At 37.6% G+C, this 16,447-nt stretch overlaps 1 protein-coding gene across 4 annotated transcripts in view; it reads left to right on the top strand.

The window, feature by feature from the left end:
• ndst3 (N-deacetylase/N-sulfotransferase (heparan glucosaminyl) 3) overlaps nucleotides 1-16,447 on the top strand; it is a 300,588-nt gene that overhangs the window by 1,254 nt on the left and 282,887 nt on the right. The gene's annotated exons all lie outside the window — the stretch shown is intronic.

Below are 16,447 nucleotides of genomic sequence, written 5' to 3'. Positions count from 1 at the left end.
CGTAGTAGGTACTGTCTGCGTGTGGGATTCTTGCTTTAAAATGCTCTTTTTAAATGTTTTTGTTTTAGCAGAGAAATTATTGAATTGCTGCTCAATCTCTTTTTATCTCTCAGAATTTATGCACTTTGTTTTTAAGAGAGACCCAGAATTCCAGCTTCATATCCTTAGAAAGTGTGAGTATTTAGTTAACAAAATCCTAAACTTCAGAAAATAATTAAAACAAATTATATAGGATGATAAATTTATACATGTTCAGTTTCCTCCAAAAGTATAAAATTGTAACAGGTTATTCAGCAACCACAATGCAGGTGTATATTAAGCTTTCTGGTATCACCTGCATTGCAGTACGGGTGCTAGGATTATAAGTGATAATCAACATGATTTTTAAAAAAGGGAGGTCTTGGTAAACTAAGTTTTTCAACAAGAACTAATGTATAAAACAGTAAGTGTAATGATATGTTTATTTTTAAAACGACTTTTGATAAAATTCCTCAAAAGACTAATTTTTAAATTGAAGGGGGGTGGCTGTAGACATTAAAGGTGATCAATATATTTGAATTTGTTGAATGAAAATGAGGACAATGGATAAAAAACAGTATAAATAAGGGGTGACCCAGAAATTACAGTAACACTTAGTGAAGTGCCACAGTGCTCTGTATTGGGACCACTGCTCTTCAAACAAAGTGCTCATGTCAGAAGACTGTGAGAGGAGCTGATTCACATATTCAAAGTCCTCAAAGGGATGTCTATTTAAAACTAAGAAAAAGGCACTGTTTTACAAAAAACAAGTACTTAGTTTTCGGAACAAAACGGATTGCCTTACGTCTTTCAAGAAACAGCTGGATGAGACTCTCTTGACAAATTAGCTACTAGCAACTAAGGAAGCCAGATGGGCCAAATTGCCTTCTCTCATTTGTAACCTTACGTGTATAAAAAAGATGATTATTAATCCTGTGATGCTGCACTGGATAAAGTGGTTTAGAAAATGAATGGATGGTTATTGATATTATTTATGTCAGTAACATTCACCAAAAAGACTGAACCTGTTTAAATAGTTTAAAAAATTCAATAATGGAAAAAAGTATAATGGATCTTCCTTTGACTTTGATAATCTGCTGTAGTTGCTTCCAAATTTATAGGTTCAAACTCTTTTCAAGAGGAATGTTTGACTACTCTCCCAGCGTAGAGCATTTTTGACCTCTTGCCTTCAGGGTGAGGTGCTTGTATTTGTGATCTGCCCTTTTCAGTTCATACCATATGTTAGCTATGTGAGACTGTAATGACCAAATATTTTCTTTTCTCTGATATAACCGGATAAACTTTGGAATCCACATCATTTCTCAGCTTGAACAAGAATGGCAGAACAACCAAATGCTGCATAAATTCCTAGAGCAAAATGGATCTGTCTCTAAAAGATGGATGACAGATCTCAACTTTTGATTCTCTATTCTGTACCAAGCACACTACTTGTTAGAATGCCCAGAAATCTCACAATCTGCTTGGAGTCAATGAATGGCTACATTTTTTAATGTTCCTCTGAACTGCATTATGGACACATGATTCATGAGGTTAATATCGAATGGACATGCCGACATTGTGTCCTGATGTTGCCAAAATTTCCTGAACATTGTGATCATTAGTAAGTAATCTTTATCGTTGCCCATGGACTCAGACTTAGCCTCGCCTCTTAACTTTTGTGATTTTCTTGTCCTCTTCCTGGTGGTAGACTATCTGTAAATTTCTGGTACTGTACTAATCACCAAAGTACCATCATCACTAGAGTACCTGCGGAAGTTGAAAACCTTTGTCACAGATGTTTGGACAGCTTTCTGTCTTTGTTCCCCTTATGGCAAATAGTACTTGCTCTCCTGTGTATAGACCCTTCTTGTAGACTTCTTGATACTGCAAACCCTAATAATATTAACAAAGTGAATTTAAATAATTTATTTTCAGCATATTAACAAAGTATTCAAAATGTGCATTCAAAAATGTGATTATTTTGACAGGCATGCTGTTGATCAATCCAGTGCCTATAAGTGGTGACATTTCTGTTTGTTAAAACTATAAAGTACACATGGATCTTGTTTACACTTTAAATCAAACTTTAATTACACTTTATAAAAGACAGTGAGTGATTCATGTGGTGGCAACATGTGTTTTACATGTGCTAGTGTGTGTTGGCACTTGTACTAGCATTTGTGATATGTTAAATAATAATATATATGCTAATCAGAATTTGAATATTTGCCACAATTCACTTACCCAGAACACCAAAAACAGCCTAAAATATTTGAAGGATTTTGGTTTTAAGGGTGTCATTTGTTAAAGATTATTCTTTAGTGTTTACAGAATGAAAATTTCAATTTATTGAGAAAAGAATAAGAAGAACAAAATAGAAATATGTTGTAGCTTCTTAACCATAGTCTGTTAATTGAAAGAAAAGCATGCCCTTTTGCTCTTCATAAAGAAACCAGCTTTGATGACCCAAGATACAGTATACAGGGATAAAACAATTGTAAGACCGGATATTTATGGTGTTTAGCATTTCTTACATTGGTTGCTCCTCACTTTACCTTTCCTGAGTATTAATATGAAACTTTATAATCAGAGGTTAATTTTAGACATATACTAATTATGCAATAGAAAAATGTTTTTTAATGACCTGTTAATAGGTGTTTATTATTTGCACTTATAATCATTTTGTTTTGCAACTTATCAATGATCTTCCTTAAGCAACGTAAGCATTTGGGGGAAAATATTGTTTGCTGTGATGTTTTGATGTAAAGAAATTAAGTTATAAAAATCTTGAAATCAAGAATTAAGAGTACCTTTTTCTCTGAAAAATGTATTTGGCAACTTGACCTTAAGTCTTTAAATCAAATCAAAATCAAATCACAGTTTATTTATCAAATGCACAACAATACAGCGTGCAGCAGTAGTTGCTGGCAATGAAATGTCTTTTCTGTGAGCTCACAAGGATCACAAAAACACAAAAATCACAAAATTGAGGTTACATAATAATAGGTGTAATAGAAATTGAATAAACCTCAATATGAGTAAAGCTGCTATGTGTCCATGTGTATGCTGTACACATACAAGTAGTGCAGTTATGCTGAATACAGTGAAAACTGTGTGTCCATGTAGCCATTACAGGTGATATGCTAAAGGAGCTGCAGGTTGGCAATTTAGCAGTCTTATTGCCTGGAGGTAGAAGCTGTTCCGTAGTCTGTTGGACTTGGACCGAATGCTTTGGTACCATTTGGTAGGAGGTGGTAGGAGGGAAAACAGTATATGACTGGGATGACTGGGGTCCTTGAGAATGGACCTGGCCTTCTTCAGACATCTAGCTGAGTAGATATCCTGGATGTTTGGTAGCTCACAGCCAGTAATGAACTGCTCTGACTTTACGACCCTCTGCAGTACTTTGCGATCCTGGGCAGAGCAGTTCCCATACCAGGCAGTGCTGCAACCAGTCAGGATGCTCTCAATAGTGCACCTGTAGAAGTTAGCCTGGATATGTGATGGCATGCCAAACGTCTTTAGCCTACGGAGAAAGAATAGGCACTGCCGTGCTGTTTTGACCACAGTGTTGGTGTGGTGGGTCCAGGTTAAGTCCTCTGAGATGTTAACTCCCAGGAACTTAAAACTGCTGACCCTCTCCACTGCAGTCCAATTGATGTAGATAGGTGTTTGATCTCCTCCCTGGTGTTTCCTACAGTCCACAATCATCTCCTTTGTCTTACTGATGTTCAGAGAGAGGTTGTTCTCCTGGCACCATGCTGCCAGGGTTTCAATCTCCTCCCTGTACGCAGACTCTTCACCATCTGTGATCCGGCTGATGACTGTTGTATCGTCCACAAACTTAATGATGGAGTTTGAGTTATGCCTGGTGACACAATCATGTGTAAATAAGGAGTAGAGGAGAGGGTAAGTACACAGCCTTGGGGGGGATCCAGTGTTTAGAGTCAGGGTAGAGGATATGTTGGTGCCCACCCTCACCACCTGCAGATGTTCCGTCAAGAAGTCCCGGATCCAATTACAGAGGGAGGTGTTCAGACCCAGGTCCTGAAGCTTGATGACAAGGTTTGAGGGCACTATGGTATTGAATGCTGTTTGTTGATTACACCTTAGCATTCTCACATATGTTCCTTTCTTATCCAGGTGTGAGAGGGCAGTATGGAGGGCAGTGGTAATAGCATCTTCTGTTGACCTGTTCTGGCTATACGCAAATTGCAGTGGGTCTAGGATGTCAGGCAGTGAGGAGGTGATGTATGCTTTGACCAACCGCTCGAAGCACTTCATGATAACTGATGTGAGTGCAACAGGGCGGTAGTCATTTAGGCAGCTGACTCTGGGTTTCTTAGGAACAGGGACAATGGTGGTTTTCTTAAAGCAGGAAGGAAATATAGACTGAGCTAGAGAGAGATTGAATATGTCCGAGAAGACATCTGCCAGCTGGTCTGCACATGCCTTCAGAACACGGCCAGGGATAGCATCAGTGCCAGGAGCCTTGCGTGGATTGGTCTTTTTAAAAACCTTGCACACATCCGCTCTGGATATGATCAGTGGGTTTCCGTCTTGGATTTCTGTAATCTTCCTGACTGGATCTGCGTTACTGATCTCAAACCGAGCATAGAATGAATTTAGCTAATCAGGAAGAGAGGCAGACTCTTGTGTGATATAGCTGGGTTGTGTTTTGTAGTCTGTAATGGTGCGGATACCACTCCATATGGTCCGTGTGTTGCAGCCGTGATAATGACTCTAATTTTACTCTGTAGTTGTATTTAGTTAATTTGATAGCTTTCCTGAGGTAGTATCTGGATTTTTTGTATTTATTCATATCGACAGAATTGAAAGCAGCTGTCCTAGCTTCCAGTTTTCAGTTTTACTTTATTCAGTAATAAAGCAATAGGATATTTTTATCACAATAATAATCAAGCAGTTTATCTCCCCAATAACCAATCTGTTTGTAACTTATGTACAGTATTTATAGTATAATAATAATATATATTTATGATATGTTTTGATATATTGATATATTTTATTCGTACCTTAACTATCCCGAAACATCTATACTAATGGGGGAAAAAAGAAATACAACATTTTCTCGAATAAGAATACTATAGTTATAGCTTATGTACTTTCACAAAAAGTTGTCAATTTGCTTTAAGCTGTCTGACTAGGAATACAGCTTGTGCAGTGAGGCATTGCAACTTGGCAATCACATGAAAGCTTATTAGGTGCTTTTTTACCCAACGAGGTCGAGGTGGAACAATGCCTGATCAGGTCACCTATAAAAAGGCCTTAATTCAAAGCTTAGGTTACTGCAAGAACAAGGCCACACTTTCAGTTTTCTGTGCATTCCATAATGCTTCAAATGTCACCAGAAGCAAGGGAGAGGGCCGTTGGCATGCTGCAGGTATGCGGGCATGTCATGTGCCAGCGTTGCCAAAGACTATGGAGTAAGCCACTCCACTGTGTCCTGACTTCAGAGAAGGTTTCAGCAGACCGGCAGGGCAGATGACCATCCAAGATCTGGTCGCCCTCGAGTGACCACACCAGAGCAGGACCGACAGATCAGACTGGTCCATCTGAGCGATCGTTTCAGATCTCCCGCTCATACTGCTACTGAAACTGCCAGCAGACACAATGCCTGCATCAGTGACAGGACAGTGAAGCTCCATGCTGCTGGCTTTAGAGCAAGGTGACCTGTCAGGGGCCCTCTGCTCACACCTCCTAGACGTCACACCCGACTGGCTTGGACCAGGCAGAGGCTGCAATGGACTCGTCAGCAGTGGCCTGATGCCACTGCTGACGAGTCCATCGCAGCCTCTGCCTGGCCTAAGCCAGTCGGGTGTGACCTCCTCACGGATAAGTCACTCTTCAGCCTGTTCCACGCAGACAGGAGGGCCAGAGTGTGGAGGAGGTGTTGTGTTTCTTTTTTCCATCAGAATATTTATTATGTGCAAGTACGCCGTTTTCGCTTAATATCACAATCATAGAGTGCATTATCTTATAAAGTGCTCAAGAAGAGCTTACAGATGACATTAATGATGATGATTACTAATCCCAGGGCCTTCCTTTCAGTTCTACAATTTACTAATTGATAAATGTCCATATGGATGTACATTTGTTTTTGCTAGTTGTGGATTGAGGTGTTTGTACAAAAATCACAACTAAGTTATTTTGAAAAATAATGGTTAATAATAGTACCATCCTGTACTCGGAGAATAATGTTTTGCTATATTGCGGTATAGTGATAATGTGACAAGAGCTAATTGAATTTCAAAGGGTATTATGCTGTAAAATAATGAAAACATTAGAGTGCTATACATTGATGTACTATATTTCTGTCAAGGAAAGGAGAATCTGTCTTAACAATTAACTAGATATGCATGGCACAGGGTTTGCCTCCTCTGAGTGGAAAAAGAAAAGTGTGGTTTCTTTCTCAAAATAGGACAAATAATTTTTCTTTCTATTGTTTCTAGCCTGCTTTTCCCTTGGCACAAGTAGAGTGCTAATGTACTTTTAAGACATTAAGTGAGTATTGACAGTGTTAAAACACTAAGTAAGATTTCTCTTTGACATCTTTCAGGCTTTCAGAGGCACAAATTGCATCATGGATGTAGTGAGCAATTGTTTAGGTTGTGGCAGACTTGTGAGGTCTTAATTCTTTCTGTTTTTTGGTTGGTTTTAAAATGCGGCTGTCTTTGGACAAATTATCACAGACAAAAAAGCCTTTGTTGGAGAGATTTGTCACATAAAGTAGAACTTTTTTTTTCTTTAGAGAAAATAATTTGTGGCTTTAATTAATCCCTGTATACTAGTAAATCCACTGCTGGGTACTAGTACCATCGTCTGTTTCAATACAAGCTCTGCTGCAATCTTACAGACAGGGTTACATGGGACCTAGGTAACCTCTATTTTACTATAAATATAAGTCCAAGTCATATTTTGTTTGTGGTACATATAGATCAGGAATAAATAGCTCTTCTGCATTTTCTTCTGTGAAGTTGCAGGATTGAAAATCTGAGCTAGTTAATAGTATAATGTATAATAAAATACAGTAAAAACATATACACTGCAAAAAATATACAGTATACTGTGCAAAAGCCTTTGCTATTTGCCTGGTTTTGTATCACTCTAAATTACTATAGTAGAAAACACTTGTACGTCCTTTGTTTATATTGTTGATGCTCATAATGTGTTTATATTGAAATTCCTGGATGTGTCTAAGTTGTCAAATGCTTTGTTCACAGCTGTGTATAATATTTAATCGATGAGCCTAACCAGTATACATGGAAGTAGTTCTACTTTTATAAGAATTTATTTCAGTTCTAACCATAAAATAAGGCTATTATAAATAATGTTTTGTGTGATTCTTAGGTTCTTAGTAGCATGCTTGTAATTACTAAGTATTGGTTTTGTTATGGTAAGGTTTTAAATGTGGATGAGTAAATTCAGATAGCCTCCAAAGCCACCTGGAGATTTTGCAATGAAATAATTTAAGTTTAGTCTTTAATTCCTTCTGTTTCATGCCTGCAAGCTATGAATGTCCTTTGAAAATGTCATCTTCTACCACATTTTTGTCTTATTTCCTTTTGGTTTTTGACGAGCTAAGGCTATTAAAGTAGTGCAGTACTAAACATAATTCACACCTTGCATTCATAACTTCAAATGGATGTTGAATAGAACAGTAAAAACATTGTGTTGTTGGGCCAGGCATTTTCTATGAAAAAACTTTAAAATGTTTAACAAAGTTGTCTGTTGGTACTTGTTTTGAGTCTGTTAAAAGTGCTCATGTGAAAATTTTGGATTCAAATGTGTCAGTCAAGTGTAGTGTTTGTTTTGGAAGGAATGTACTTGTCCAGGAAGTCTACAAAATGCTTACAAATGCAGGTTTATGTTTACATAGATCTCAGTCAACTTCAATACAGCCGCATGTAATTCCTCACTACATACTGAAGAGTGGCTGTGTTTCCAGGCTGGTTTTTGGTAAAATGCTTTCCATGAGGGAAGGCATCAGAAAATTCATTATGTGTACAGTGTGGAGGTATATGTTGGTATTGTTTTATTAAAACACAATTATCCATTTATCACAGTTTCTGGAAAATTGTTTCATATGTCCACTCTCTATATACAGTAGTTTATAATAAAAAGGTACATGGAGGTTTTCGTTTAATTTCTATTTCAGTTTTAGCCTGGATTACCTTCTTTATGGAGATCATGTTCATGTGGGTTTCTTCTGTGTTTTCACCCAAGACATGTTTCTGATTTAGCCATTTTCTTTAAAACTGACCTTTTACCAATATTCTTCATCAGTCTGGGTATGTGTGTGCTCGTGAATGGATGTTCCCTTGTGCCCTGTGCTTCTGGGATAGTCCCCAGTTTGCCACAAACCTTACTAGGATTAAGAGGTTTCCTGACAATTGGTGGATGGATGGGGTCTTAACCTTATCATATTACTAACTTTCAACATTTAAAATTTAAATTCTACCGAAAATGCCATCTTTTTCCTGGCTACAGCAGATGCTAATTTCAGGAAGATCTGGTAAAGCACACAGGAACATGGGATTTCTTCTTACACTTATTACTTTTATCAGATAAGTAGTGCATATAATACTTTACTGAGATCACTTCCTGAGTGCTCCTTGTTTTGACATGCAAATGCAAAATGTTTGCTTTTATTCCTTTTGCTGTTTTTTGTTTTACATATTTGCAATGCCGATTATTGGTCCTGGGGAAGAAAAAATAATAATCTGGCAGCACCATGTGTTTTATTCACTGGCGGCAGCGCTTACCTATCATGAACAGGGAAGTCTTTAAAACAGTTGTGTGGGCATGATCTATCCAGAAATGTAATATACTTTTTGCAAATACGATGTAGAGAAACTTACTCGAACTATTGATACACCAGAGAACTCGTTGCTCATCAACCATCTCATCAATGAACCATGCAGTTCATTGTGGAACAAACTGGATAAAAGTGAAGTGAATGTCAATTATCAATAAAAGTATAGGGATGCATCTGTCCTTGCTTTTACAGAGACATGGCTAAACAACCAGATCACCAATCCGCCTTGATAGAGATAAAGAGGAGGTGTAGTCTGTCTCTGCGATATTCAGAGGTATTAAATCTGTAATAATGCGAGAACAGCTTTGTGTATCAGACATAGACCTTTTGGCAATTTTTCTCTGCCCTTACTATTTACAAGTGAATTCCCACAACATTTTTTGTATGAGTAAATATTCATCCTTGTGCCAATGCAAACAAGGCAGTGGAGTACATTGTCAGTGTTATTAATAAATTGGATCACATCTCTGATGATTCCCCTATGTTTATTTCATGGGATTTTAATCATAGCTCCCTGGAAAGTATTTTAGCATATCACTAGTTTGTCAGCTGTAATACACACCATAAACATATCCTTGACAGGTGCTATGGCTCTCACCCTGGAGCATATAGGTCATTCTCTATGCCTGCTTCTTATAGTGCTTGGATCTTGGAAATGTGATATTTCTTTGTACTACTTATCGTCCGAGAGCTAGCTAAATATTTCATTATACCATATACCTGTATATGAGTATAATGACAACTTGAACTTGATATCTTCATACATTACTTTGTGTTAATAAAAAAAAAGTCCTGCAAGAGCATCGCTATACAGTATATCTGAATAATTAGCCATGGGTCACCAAAGAGCTCAAGAGTATTGTTAATAAAATGAAGAGGCTATTCTACTGTGGATCACTCAAGTAAAAAAAGAAATTAAATATGCAATATGGTGAGTAAAAATTATTTGTAAAAATAGAGTAGAGGGGAGTTCTTCACTAAAGATGAAGAACTGAGTGGAGAATTTCAATACATTTCAAATAGAACAAAATGTATCTTTGTTCCAGAGGCCATTAGGATTGCAAACAATTGGTGTAAAAAAGTGTAATCAATATGATCTCTATTAGAGGTGCCCCCTTTTCAAATGTACATGTACTTTAAAACTTTCTTAAATAATGAATTGATTATTTATTTATTCTTTAGTATAGTATGCCTTGCAATGCACATGCACTTTACTACTTTCCTAATCATTTGATGGAACTTTTTTTTCCTTAGAAATATTCCGTACCATGTTTTCACCACTTTCATTTGGAATGTGTTGTATGTTGCACTGCTTGCTGCTTGAATTGCCCCTTGGGGATGAATAAAGTATTTTGAATAGAACTGAATTGATTCGGGTAGCTTTTCCTGATGTTCCTGAATTTAGCATTCTTTTGGCTTCTATGCAGAAGACTTTTTTTTTTTGGTGGAGGTTAAACATTTAAGAGTTTTAAACTGCTATTGTGATAGGAAAAAATACATAAGTTTTATATAGACTCCTAGCAATATGTAGGAGTACACAAAAATCATTGTTTGACACTTCAGTATTTATCTTTTAAAGGATTAATACCTTCAGCTTTAACCATATTCTTCTGTAGTCATACACATTTAAACAGCTTACCGTCTGAAAATAGTTTTCTGATCACAACTGAGCATTTTCCTTTTAAGTTATGCTAATTGAATATACAATATCTCCTTTTTTCCACTGAAAAAATAACTTGTGTAGTTCTTGCAGTTTGTGTTGCGAAGCATCTTGGCTATCCAACTAAAGGTGGCCTTTATTTTTCTTGTTGTTTCCTTGTCCAACACAAGAAAGCAACAAAACGGCAATATCCTGAATGTTCAAGTCTTGTGTTGTATTCTTGTCTTTTTGGTGTGCTAACCTCCAAAATGCAATTCATGTCACAGCACTGGTTTGTTTTTGTGTACTGCAATATATATTTTTTGTAAAAGTGATTGTTGCATTACATCTTAGATTCACTGTGGTGATTCTTGTACTGCACAAGGAGAATGTGGAAGCACAGACAGGCGTCTCTTGTCTTTTTTTCAAGCTTGGACTGTAACTTATAGGAGGGTTAATGTGGATTGGAGGAGTGGGCCATTTCACACCAATATCACTGCACATCTGCAGATGCCTTAGGAAGCCACAGGCATTGCTGTTTTGTCTAGTATCGCAGACCCTGACTGACCTTTCCCAATCTTTCCCTTGGCAGTGCTCTCCAAATAGTGCACCACCTCTTGAATAATTCTCATCACAACTGACCAATGATACTGTATAACTCGCAATTGAGATTTGCTATTTTTATTTTTTGCTTTTTGGATTTTCTTTAAATGTGGAGCACTTTGAGATATACAGCATAACTTGTTCTTGGGCAGAGGTGGTGTCATTTTGCATTTGGTTTTGGAGAATCGGATAGTGGAGTTTTGGTGAATAAATGTTATATAATCAAAAATTGAAGAATACATTTGGTAAATGTCCCAGCAGAATCTTAAACTCATTTTAGAATCTTTGTTCTTTGGAAACCTTTCAATAATAAAGTTAAAGATGAAGGTCAGAATATTTGAATGGTAAATTTAACCACTTCATCTGCAGCTTTCTCAATATGGGGAGAGAAGTGAAGGCTTAAAGGGAATGTTGACTGTTCATTATGTAATGTTAGTTTGCACAGATGTGTATTGATTGTACAGTAACTCACATGCAGGCTGTTTTTGATGTGCCTTTGTATTTCACAGTCGAAACGTTGTTTTTACTTTCTTCTTTTTTTCAGCATGGAATAAACCTATTACTTGTTAATTAATATTGTCATGTTCAAGGTGCAAATAGTTTGTGGTTATTTTAAGTAGGTATTATTATTAGTAGTATTAATGTAAAAAACCTCTTATGCTCATATTTTTCTATTATTATTATTATTAACTAATTTATTTGTGAGAAATATGGATCAGAATACCCCATAAGAAAAATAACTCATAACAAAAAGACAGTGGTCTGTAGACTATTTTTGAGCTCTTAATCTCTAAAGATTGTAAAAAATCTAGGCACATGGGAGATTTCAGGGTTAGTGTCTGTTCATATGGCTCTTTATAATAATAATTGTTTACGCTTATATAGCACTTTTCTGGACATCCACTCTTTACAGGTAATGGGGACTCCCCTCCACTAACAGCACTGTGCAGCATCCACCTTAGTGCGCCAGTACGCTCACCACACATCCGCTATCAGTGGGGAGGGTGAAGCCAGTTTATAGATGGGGATAACTAGAAGGCCATAATGGGTAAAGGCCATCTCATATGAAGGATGGCTCCTTTTTACAGTATGATGTCCCCATCACTATACTGGGGCATTAGAACCCACACAGACCACAGGGTGAGTGCTCCCTACTGGCACCACTAACACCTTTTCCAGCCACCCTGCAACTCACAACTGGCAACCCACTAAAGCTAAGCAGGTGTGAGCCTGGTCAGCACCTGGATGGGAGACCTCCTTGGAAAAACTAAGGTTGCTGCTGGAAGAGGTATTAGTGGGGTCAGCAGGGGGCGCTCACCCTGTGGTCCACGTGGGTCCTAATGCCCCAGTATAGTGATGGGGACACTATACTGTAAACAGGTGCCATCCTTCGGATGAGACGTAAAACCGAGGTCCTGACTCCCTGTGGTCATTAAAAATCCCCGGGGCGTTTCTCGAAAAGAGTAGGGGTGTAACCCCGGCATCCTGCCCAAATTTCCCATTGGCCTCCTAACAATCCCCATCTATGAATTGGCTTCATTACTCTCTGCTCTCCTCCCCACTAATAGCTGATGTGAGGTGAGCGTTCTGGCGCACTATGGCTGCCGTCGATCATCCAGGTAGATGCTGCACATTGGTGGTGGTGGGGAGACCCCATTACCTGTAAAGCGATTTGAGTGTCCAGAAAAGTGCTATATAAGTGTAAGCTATTATTATTATTATATTACTGACCTTTCTGAGACAATGGGTTCATCACCACCAATAACTTTGATTATGTATGCTAGAAATAGGACCTAATTCAGTGGCAACTTGAGCTATTATTTAAAGCCTAATTCCTCAACAAATCCAAGTATTTTCAAGTACTTTTGATAACCTACTCATTGGTGGTGTTGGATTGGGTTTTAAAAAACAGCTCTATGGGATTTTTTAGCAATAATCTGTCACAAAACTATTCATAATTTTATTGAAACAATAAAACACGTTGAAGTATTTTAAAGACTTCATTAGATCTTATGTTTTCGTTTTGGAAATGGTATGCACGTAAATTTAGTTATTAATAGATTTTGATTGTTTATTTCTTCTGATTCTTATTCACACCACAAAATGATTCAATATTAAATAACTAAAATCTTAGACCAGTATGCACTGGATAGGTCACGTCTGTTAAATTGTTAGTGCATAAGGCTACATTCTAGCAATGGTTGGTGGTCACCAATGATAATGATGTATACAGTATTTACATAGAGAAAAATCATGGTAGTGAATGGTTGGTCTTTAATCTAGTGTTAACGAAAGTCCTGCTTATAGTTTTGTCTCAGTACTTTTGGATTAACTTGTTTCTCTTTAATCAGGTTAAAAAACAATATTGTACAATGGAGCCAGTAATGTTTGTTTCCAAAAGATTGAGCAAGCAGCAATGGTCATTGAGTTTTCAAAAAGTGGAATACAGCTGAAACTGCACAACTACATTGTATACTGTGCATATCCTCGTATAAGGACATCAGATTCAAGGAAAAATTAAGCATTTTGACATCCGATAATGAAAGCAATAAATTGTTTATAAAATGTAGACATTGACATGGTTATGAATTATAATATTTCTTGACAGCAGCTGGTTCCTTAAGTGTTGTATGAAAAGATTTATGGAAAGCACTATCGCTGCAACACATCCCCTAATGAATGACCTTGCTTGGCAGAGCAAAGAGCTTTGATTTTACTATGTGATAAAATATTTACTGCTTTTGACTTACACATGGCATAACAAGACCTCACAGCTTGGTCTGTCTTTGAAGCAGCAACCACTGTTTTGCTTTTGCTACAGTAGATCATCTTTTGGCACCGTGCTTGGCTTTCTCAGCAGTGTATGGGCACAGCAGAGGTGTTGTTAGGGTTTGGCAGATGCAGGGCTCAACCCTCTGCTATTCCTCACGTGAGTAACAATAACCCCAACAAAACCGTTAAAGTCTTTTTGACAGCTTTAGTTGAACTACCAACAAAAAATTAAAACTGTCAAAACAAACACTTCACACGCATTATGAAATGGCCCAATGTTCAAATTAATGTTTACTTTTTCTTGTATATATCAAGGTATAGAAAAACAATAGTACACATGATTTTCATTTTGCTTCCAATTCCTGTTAATTCTAATTTTTTAGTGATGAGTTTTTTTTTCTTGGGACAAAGCACTGCTAAATAACATTCTACTTCCTTATAGTCCCATCTTCCCTCATCGCCCTCCCACTGCCCCCCAAAATGTTCAACAGAGGAACCCTGGGAATCTAAATCAGTAAGTGGAGGCTGATACTATTAATTAATTGGATGATGAAATTAATAGTGCTTTAAAGCATGGGCTGCTATTACCCAGGACCACACAGACCCTTCCGTGGCCCTATGGACCCAAGCAGTAGTTCCATAAAAAGGTAATTAAAAAAGGCAAATGTCCATTGGTGCCAGAGAATGGAATGCTGCCAATCCACATCGATCATTTTAATGCCAGACAGCCACACTAGTTTCTATGAAATAGATCAAGTGAATGTTATGTTATGAATAACTACACTGGAGGAGAACAAGAAATGATCATCTAAAGACTTCTTGTTGTTGTTGTTGCAAACACTGTTGCAAACACTGTTGTTGCCTTGGAACATGGAACAATTCAGGGAGTTAAGAATAAAAATCATTGCTGAGGAGTGAAAGTTTTGTGTATAAAATTTAATAAGGTGATGGACAGCATTTGGATTGTTCCAAACAGTATCCCAAGAAATGCTTTCTTATACAGGAGATATCCCCCTTTTTAAATTTTTATGTCAGGGTCTCTATAAAATAGAGTAAGAGAAGGATCCTGATTGGCTGCACTCTGTCATCACTGGTTTGAGCCTGAGTCATGTCAGTAGCCAATTGTAACTGGAATTCCTGAAGTGGGCAGCACACAATTGCCTTCTTGGATTTGCAGACTTGCAGTGCTGTTGGTAAAGGATGCGTCTCTCCTGCAGTTGGCACTGAACCTCCTGTATGGGGCCACGGTGCCTATGATGTGTTAATAACAAATATCTCAAATGTAGGCAGACTCATTTGACCTGCCCACACTTCCTTGTTCTCCCTTGTGAGATTTGTAGCTGTGAGCTAAGACATATAAAACAATAAATTTGCCTATTCCAAGTTTGTTGGGTATAACAAAAATAGTGATTCTAAGTATTTTTTAAAAAAGATTATAGTGATCATTTCACTTTAGAGGTCTAAACCCTTATGTTCAAAGAGGTTTATGTAAATGGTGAGATGAGATGAAAGCTCAGTGTTCCAAGGAACACCATATCATGCATTCTGGAGTGAAGATATAAATAGAAAAAAAATATATAAGTACAAAAAAAGATAGTTTGACTTAATTAGGCAGTGACACCCATCTGCTGAAGTCTCTTAGTCTATGGCTTTCTATGTTGCATTCAAGGGAAACAAAGCTGATTTAGACTAGTTTTATACCTTGGTGATGCACTAAAACTGTTAAAATCATGAAAAGAAGGGATAAATTCAGGAAAAATCAAACAAAAATTAAATATTAAAGGATAGATATCCCCAGCATAAACAGCATCAAAACATTCATATTTCACTTTGTTTTTGTTTCTGGCAGGGGTAACTGTGGATTGATGTAGCGCTCATGCCAGGGGCTCTAATGAGATTGGAAACAATATTACAGAGCAAGTGAAGTCCTGGTTAACTCTTTGTATTATAACATGAGGAATACAAAAGGAACTTGTGAACACCATAGCTGAAAAATTTGAATAAATTATTTTAATTGTGATAAAATGTCTCTCACCCCTGTGGCATTATGTGGGGGCCGTGCCCAGAGTGGAGGCGGAGCCCTGGTAGAAGGGCGACGCCTCACCTTTGTAGTCCCAGCTGTCCTGGCTTCTACATTATGAGCCGCAGGTGGGCAGGTCCAATAAAGGCACACTGGACATCACCCGAGGTGAGGAGCAGGGACACCCCCCGTAAAGGGGGTGTTTTACACTGACAGTCCTAGAGGGGATTGCATCCATCTGCGTAAGGTATTCTTTTACTTTTCTTTTTCTTTTTTCCACTGACCCGCTGTGCAGTATTACCAGAGCAGGCTGTTCCTTTTCCACAAGTTTTATTTTTCTTTTTGCCTTATGTGCCCTGCTCTACCTGACTGGATCTAGAGTAGATGCAGATACTGTATGTAATCAATGTCAGAGTTAAGTTTCAACGAGATTCAAAGAGACAACAAACATTGTCTCCACTCATGTATTAACAAATCATGTGTAATTATTTAATTCTCAAATCTGGGTGCTAATACCTTTTACATACGGTTTCAGATCGTAATTTATTAAAGACAGAGG

Source organism: Lepisosteus oculatus, chromosome 1, assembly GCF_040954835.1.
Source record: "Lepisosteus oculatus isolate fLepOcu1 chromosome 1, fLepOcu1.hap2, whole genome shotgun sequence".
Classification (NCBI taxonomy): domain Eukaryota; kingdom Metazoa; phylum Chordata; class Actinopteri; order Semionotiformes; family Lepisosteidae; genus Lepisosteus; species Lepisosteus oculatus.
Note: the sequence above shows the minus strand (reverse complement) of the source record. Positions and strands in the feature narration are given on the sequence as shown.